This window comes from Camelus bactrianus, chromosome 9 (assembly GCF_048773025.1).
Source record: "Camelus bactrianus isolate YW-2024 breed Bactrian camel chromosome 9, ASM4877302v1, whole genome shotgun sequence".
NCBI lineage: Eukaryota > Metazoa > Chordata > Mammalia > Artiodactyla > Camelidae > Camelus > Camelus bactrianus.
The window spans coordinates 78,865,763-78,873,936 of record NC_133547.1 but is presented as its reverse complement, the minus strand read 5'-3'; the positions used below and the strand labels follow the sequence as shown (position 1 = coordinate 78,873,936).

At 46.6% G+C, this 8,174-nt stretch overlaps 1 non-coding gene across 1 annotated transcript; it reads right to left on the bottom strand.

The window, feature by feature from the left end:
* Nucleotides 1–6,957: 6,957 nt before the first annotated feature.
* Nucleotides 6,958–7,030, bottom strand: TRNAD-AUC (transfer RNA aspartic acid (anticodon AUC)). The gene has a single exon. It is a non-coding gene; the product is annotated as a tRNA-Asp (tRNA).
* Between the last annotated feature and the right edge of the window lie 1,144 nt (nt 7,031–8,174).

The following is an 8,174-nucleotide window of genomic DNA, read 5'->3' as shown; positions in this document are numbered from 1 at the left end:
GCCTGACTGCAGTATTTAATTTTTACCTTTGAGTTCCAGGCTGCGCCTAGTGATTTCCAGAGAAACGCCAGACACCTGGCTCATCAGGGGAGGCGGGGAGGATTTCAGGAAGCTGTTACCCTAACTCACTTGCAGATCAGTGAGTGGCTGTTGTGACCATTCCTTCTAGATCTCTGCCATGCCGGCTGCATCCACCCCAGCAAAATAACGTAGCTCCTCCAACCACCTCTGCCTCCATTCATCTGGGTTTCTGCTTTCAGTGACACTCAGATGCTGCTGATGGGCATTATATATATATATTATATATATATATATATAATATAAATATATATTTTATTTGAAGTATAGTCAGTTACAATGTGTCAATTTCTGATGTACAGCACAATGTTCCAGCCATTCATATACACGTATATATGTATGAATTCCTTTTCATGTTCTTTTTCATTAAAGGTTATTACAAGATATTAAATATAGTTCCCTGTGCTATACAGAAGGAATTTAGTTTTTTTAGCTATTTTTATGTATGGTAGTTAATATTTGCAAATCTCAATCTCTGATGGGCATTTTTAAAGCCACATCTGGAACCCTTGCTGCAGAAGAGTCTGAGAAATATATTTTCAACCTCATAGTCTTTTGGTTAGGAAGTTGGAATAAAGGCTGAGCTGGCTCACCTAACTGGTCTGCCTTTGTGAGTAAAGAGGTCTGGAGTTTCAAGGCCCAATGAAATGTCTCAGTCCTTCAGTAGCAAACTCTTAAAGCAACCAAAATGCTCCCATCTACCAGAGCATGACTTGTCCTAGACACTGCTGGACATAACCACCAATGCTGTCTAAGGCATCGTCTTCATCTGGTGCAAGCTTTCTTTAGATGTTGCATATCCTGATTAACAGGACAAGCTGGTTTGGATTCCCAAGGTCACAGGCAGCCTTCTGCCTGACTTTGGTGTATATATGTTCATTGAAGAGTCCTCTCTCAGATCAGCTAGAGCTGCCTGGTGTGTAGTTTGCCAGAGAATGTGGGTGCAGCGCTCCCCACCAGAGTCCTACCAGTTGTTTTATCACAGGAAGAGAGAGAGCAAAAGAGACAGAACAGGAAGTTCTTGTCCAGCCTCAAACACAGTCACCCCCACCCAGGACTCTTGCTCTGGGACACAAAGAAGTACAGGTCAGCAGCGATGTGGCCCCGGTGTACTCCAAAACATGGTGTGGTTGTACTGGGCTATCTGTGTCTTTCATGGACCCTGCAAAGTTCTCGGCTTTGTGAAATGGGGAACTAAGGAACTCCCACCCATGCCTGTAGCTCCCAGGGTTTGCACCCTTACGGGTTTTGAGGATTTCCTGGCAACTCATTCTTTTTCACCAGGTCATTTCTCGGTTACAAGGCAGTCCTGTGACTTACTTATCGGAACTGCCCCTTAAGTTCGGGATTTAGTGAAAGATGCCATTTTACCCTGTAAGTTCATGTTCAGGGAGGAGGAGGAAGACAGCACAGATCAGAATTGCTGCTTCACTTTTTTTGTTGTTGTTTTCATAAGCCGTCTCCTGTTGTCAAATAGACACTGAGCAAATGAATGACTGTTACCCTCCCATTTGAAGGATGAGGAAAATGACACTCAGGGAGAGGAGGCAAATTTCCTGAGGTTCCAAAGACAAAAAGGGATGAGCACAGAATAAGATCCCTGCAAATTTCTTGGCTGTCATCAGCCTTTAGTTCAGTGATAGAGTGCCGTGTGTAGTAGTAAAGTTGTAGCGTGCTTTTAGAAGGGTGAAGATGTTCTTGTTTTTGTTGATACAGTCACACTGTTTTGTCTGGGACTCTGAAAAAGAGAAATGGGTTAGAAATTGTTGGTTTCTCATCCTTGGTCCTTCCTCACCCTCACAGATATGGACCCTTCCATCTGTAGCAGGAATAAGACAGCCCCAGCCTTCCCATCTCATGAGATCACTACTCATTCATTTCATCCCTGCCCACCTGTAGGTGATAAAGCACAGCATGATTTTCATGTCCTGCTTCACTGATTCTTGTGAAATTAGGTGTTTCAAGATAGAAACTCATGAAAGGAAGCTGCTTTTTTTTTTTATATAAAGTGCAGTAATTTTCTTAGCAGAGAAGGAATTTGAGGATTTTCTTCATTGAAAATCAATAGAGATTTCAAGAGCATCTGTATTTCTGATGCGTAGGTTAAAATGACAAAATCTAGAGGGATTACAGAAACACAAGGAAGACACCAGAAGTGTCTTTAAAGAGCTTTTCTAAGACTGGGTTTGTAAAGAGACTGTTAGTTGACAGAGACCCTCTTCTCACCCATAGTCCCTCTCCTTAGGTTGGAAAGGGCCAGCGTTTCCCCTGTGTGCTGTCCTGGTGCTTCAACTGAGTTGTGGGGTAGGGCGGTGCACATGGTGCTGCCTTCAGTTTGTCCATCCTAAGTAATCCCTAGCAGTCAAAGGGCGAGTGTGTTGCAACCTCATGAACCAGCCGCCATGCTCTCCGGGGTGTGTGCTCATCTCAGCTCATCCCGGCTCAGGTGATGGCAGAGCAGAGAGTGGTGGCAAGAGGTCAGCCATGAGTAGCAGGGAGCAACTGGAGTCAGCTGGGACCCAAGTGGCTAGGAGTTCCAGGTGGAATTCCCAGGACTTCCCACAGCTCATTCATTCAGCTAATACTTCTCCAGCACCTGTGATGTGCTGGTGCTCCCGTTGTGAACAGAACCAAATCCCTGTCCTCATGAAGGTGACGTTCTAGTGGACATGAGAAATGATACACGCAGAAGCAGATCCAGGTCAGGACACATGAGTGCTGTCTATTTTGGAGTGCACAAGGTGAGATTCTTTGGGAAGGAATGTATGATACAGGAAAATGTGGGGGAGAGGATGGCCGTATCCCAGGTCTTATTTGGGTCCCTGGGACGCACCTCACCAAGTGTGGGTCCTTGGATTGCACAGGAATGAATTCAAGAGAGAGCCACAGTTCAGTAAAAGTAGATTTATTAAGAGAGATATATACTCCATAGACAGAGTGGGCTGTTTCAGAAGGCAAGAGAAAGGCCATGAGGCGTGGGGGTTGGGTGCTCCAGTTTAAAGTAAAAGTAGATACACACTCCACAGACAGAGTTTGGGCTGTCTCCCTCAGCAGAGAGAGCAGCCACGAGGTGTGGGGTTGTTAGTTTTTATGCACTCAGTATCTTCATATGGTAATAAGTGGGAGGGATATTCCAACCGCTTTGGGGAAGGTGTTGGCATTCCCAGAAATTGGGCCACCACTCACCCTTTGACCTTTTATGGTCAGCCTTGAACCTGTCCTGGGACCTGTGGGAGTGCCATTTAACATCCTGCTGTATTTCGGTGAGTGTGTATTGAAGCTCAAGATCTACTGGGAGTTGACTTTTCCACCGTCTTGGTGCTAATGGCTGTGCCATTCTTTTAATGGCTGTGCCCGGCCCCCTTCCCTCCTGTCTCATGCAGGAGCTCTGGACTGATTGCACAATTGCAGAGCAGGGGACAGAGTGGAAAAAACTTCATAAGTGGAAGGTGGAAGGCAGTGTTGGCAGTAGAATTTTCAAGTCAATTTTAAAGTAAGGGTCTTCTGTTTGCTGGGGGTACCTGGTGTCACATTAGGGAGCTGTTAGCCTTGGGCACTTCAGTGAGTGGGTGGCTCACTGTGTATACTGTGTTGCTTCTTAGGAGGCCCAAGGACAGTTGGCCTATAGGTGACCCATTCATTCAAGCAGGGGTCTCTTTGGGGACTTTCTGCATGTGAGGCTAACATGGGTCACATGGGGAGCAGGACCGGCCAGTCACAGCTTGGTCCACAGTCACCAAGTGCCCTCAAGGCTTTCATCCCATGGATGTGTCACCTCCCCCTGGATGCAGACATGGGCACAAGTGGTCGGGCAGCTTCTCAGTGGTGGAGGCATTGCTCTCCAGACCCAACACTCAACATCATGGATGCTTGGTGTTGGCCACATTCTTGGCTAGATGAGGCTGTTGGGTAGCTGAGCTCATGAGACGTGGGTGCCATACTTCCATTCTCACCAAGAGCTCTACTTTTGAAGGTTCTGGTCAGAAAGCCACAAATACTCCCTAGCCCATAAACAAAAAAACAGTCTCTTTCACTCGGGGAAGGGCACACAGAAGGAGAACGGATCATCCCAAGAGCAGGAGAGGCCAAATCAGTCCTGCCATCAGGGGTCTGACAGACGAGCCGGCTCAGTTCCTCTTACTAGTTGTTTACTTGGAGGAGCTGGGGTATTTGGGTGACCTGCAAGTGTCAGGAAATAGTACACGAGGGCATTGTAGATTTTCTGGTCCGGTGTTAACTCACCCCATTGTAGCTGTCGTGCAAGGAAAAAAAACTTGGTGGACAACAGGCCATGGCCTCTGCTCCTTGGTGGAGCCAGGAGATTACAATGTTAAGTACGACTGCAGGGGCATCATTTCTATGTTGCGAGGCCAGATGGCCTTACATATCTCTCATGCTGGATGTCTAAGTTGCAGAGGGAAACTAGATTCCATCCAGCTCTCCAGCCAAGGAGGAGACCAGAAGTGGCCTCCCCCACCAACTGTGAGTTCTTTGCCTCCACTGACAGCAGCATCTATAGCAAAAAGCTGTGCTGCCACCTGCATTTCCGTGTAAACACCCGAGTAGCCACAGCAATGGCCTCGTGAGTTTTGGTGTACCCAAGGAAGCGCTGTGTGGGACGGAGGGAGGAGTGCTGGGATCAGACACCGGGCGGGGAGGCAGGCAGTGACGGCATCTGTGCAGCGCAGCCGCCATGGAACTGAGCCAAAGGGAGGTGGGTTTTGGAGCAGGGAGCCTGGGCAGTGCCGTGTTGCTTGTAAGAAGATCCTGGGCACTGGATCCAAGAAGTCATTGGCTTGATTCCTGACCCCAACCCTCATCTTGGGCAAATGTTTGAAGCTTTCTGTGCCTCTGTTACTTGGTGTCCCAAATGGGGACAATAGTAGCAATTACCTAATTACCTCTGAGACTCAGGAGGGCCTTTATTGGTGTCATTTCATTACGCTCACAGCAGCCCACGAGCACGGTTCTAGGTCCCCCATTTTACACGTGGCAAACCGGTAACCTTTTAATCAGTAATCATGCAGCTAAGAATGGTCAGAACCAGCATTTGAATTTGATTCCTGTGTCCAGATTATTTCTATTCTCACTCAGTATTACTGGAAAACTAGTAAAGTCAGAACAAACACTGCTGGGAAGTGGGTGCTTGAAACATGTTTGTCGTCTTCGCCATTGGGGAGTGTTGAGTTCACGTTCCTCACAGACCGTACGAGGTTCCCTGCATCTCCGGCTGCCCCTGGTGGGGTCTGCAGGGCTGTGGGCAGCTTCTCCTTGATCTCTACCCCAAGGCTCTCTGCTCTCTACAGGTTGAATCTCAACCCTGACTGCTCAGTAGAGCTAATGTCTAAAAACAAAAAAAGGTGGGGAGGGTACAGCTCAGTGGTAGAGCACGTGCTTAGCATGCAAGAGGTCCTGGGTTCAATTCCCAGTACATCCATTAAAATAAATAAACTACCTACCCCCCCAAAAAAGGAAAGAAGTATTTAAAAAACAATAAACATTACAAAGTCCCCACTCCAGGCTGGGGCGCACTATTTTTTAAAGGCTCCCAGATGCTTCCCATGTGCAGGAGGGTGAGAGCTACCCCTCCACAACTCTTCTCGTGACCTTGTCTACTCACATCTATTAGCCTCTTGAAACAGGAAGACTACTTGGCTCAGCCTAGAAGTTTCTCCCGATTTCTAGACTTTTATTTGCCTACTGGACATCTCTCCTGGAGCCCACGGGCACCCAGCCAGAACTGAATCCGTTGTCTCCTCTCATGACTTGCCCCTCTTCCTGCCCTTCTTATTTCAGGGAATGGCACTATAATTTAGGACACTGCCAAAGCCAGAAACTGGCCGCCATCTTTGACCTCTTCCTGCCCTTCCATCACACCTGTGGCCAATCCGTCCAACTGCTGAAATGTTTTCTTCTGTCTCCTCCTGGCGGGGCCTCAGCAGGCCTTCACATGAACCTCCCAATAGGTCTCCCTGCCTCTGTCTTGTGTCTTTCTAAGTCACTTTGCATGTCTCCTCTACCTTGGAGGCAGACAGTGTCCTTTGTGATGTGCACCTGTGATCTCTCCACCTGGTTGCCTCACCTGCCTCCCACACCCTGTGCTCACTTCTAGACTATTTGCTGTTCCTGGAAGGGACCTGGCTCTCTTTGGCCTCCCTCCTTTGCATGTGCAGCTCCCCAGGGAGAAATGGCCTTAACATTATACCTTCACCTGATCACTTCTAGGGTATCTCAGAACTCACCACAGTGGTTCCCTCCTCTGGGAGAGCCTTGACTACAGTTCTGGCTCTCCACCCTGAGCACCCTCTGCTGACTGTTATGCAAGCCCTCTTAACACGCCTCCTCAGCCATCATTTCACGATGACTCCTGTGCACCTAGGAGCTCCCGGAAGCAGGGATTGTGTCTTTTTCCTCTTTATTCTCAGAGCATGGTAGAGACTCATGTATAATGGTGGAGGGAACAGTGGTTATTCTGGAATTTCTCTATAGTTGGGGCCTAGGGGTAACAGTCTGGTTGGAAGAAGGGCTTAGGGGATTTACCCTGAAGCCACATTTTCAATTAACATTTCATGATGTTTTTGTCTACTATTGGAAGTTATGAGTCTTAAAACAGAATGACGATTTCTAAAAATTAATTTACTGAAGATTGAGGAAAATGGCAGTTTTCCATATTTAAGAATATTATTTTAATTTTGTGTGACTGGGGTGGTGGAAAATAGAAATGCAGGGGCTACTAAAGCATTCTCATCCCCTTCCCCACCCTCAGGTCCTTCGGACAGAAGAGACAGAGGGATGTGAGGAGAAGACTTGGAGGGTGGATCGTGCACTGCTTTTAAATTATGAGAGTTACTTGTGCTTTTTTTTAACTTTCTTTTTTAATGGAGGTACTGGAGCTTGAACCCAGGACCTTGTACATGATAAGCACGTGCTCTACCACTGAGCTATACCCACCCTTCCCCCGATGTTTGTGTTTTTAGTGGGCATAATGTGCTGGTAACAGGTACTTTAGCATCAGAGATCTGCCTCTGACCATCACGTTAATACCTTTCCCCTGAGCTAGGGAGCAAGATAGTCTCTTTTCACAAGTTCAATAAATTATCTACATTTTCTTTTTTCTTAAAAAAAAAGGCATTAACTCATGTTTTCCTTTAGTATCGCCTATAAATAAAATGTGATTCTGTTAACCATTTACCGAAGTGTTAAGGGTAATAAATATTAAGCACAGATTTCTGAAGCATCAGTCATCACTGAAGATCCACATTCTGCTGTTCTATCTCTCTGTTAGTCACCTTACTTCTGGAGTTCTGGAAGCGGCGCCAGGCAGAACTTGCGTAAGAATGTGAGATGGTTGAGCAGGAAGATCAAGTCCGGCCAGAATAGGAGGCGTGGTGTCCCCACGTGGAGATAGATGAGATTACCCAGGAAAAGCGGGCGCTGTTTAGATGCATTTTAGTCTGTTTACTTCTGGACTTGTCAGCCTTCGCTGCATGTTGGAATCACCAGGGGACCTTAAAAAATGTTGCTGCCTGGATTCCATCACACAAACTCTGATGGTACTTAGTGCCCTGGGGTGCATTCTGGCATGGGGAAGTTTTTAAAGCTCCTCTGGTTATTCTAATGTGCAGCCAAGGTGAAGGAGCACTGCCTGGAATGGTGGACACAGAAGAGAAGTGTGGTCCTTCCTTCATAATAACAGTAAAAAGGGGGAAAAGAAAAAGACTGGTATAAGTGTATGAGAAAAGAGGCATTGATTTGTATCCTTTCATAACACCAATAAAATAAATGCAAAAAAAAAAAAAATTAGCCGCTATGACATGGATGTAGAAGGAAAGAGACATTGGTTTTTATAGTTGACTCCCATTTTTTCACATGTGCCTTCATTATTATGGCCTCCTTTTCATCGTAGACTAGGTACCCCTTTGTCTTGAACTAAGTCCCGGTCACTGCTCCCACTTCCGTTTTGGATGTGCACAAAGCAGCGTGGCTCTCATCCTAAAGTCAGAGAAAGGGTAGAAGAAGCAGGGAAACCTTTGCTGAGGTGCCATCAGTGTTTGAGCAGTGTTTGAGCTAGGCATTTTATATAATTGGAAATGTAA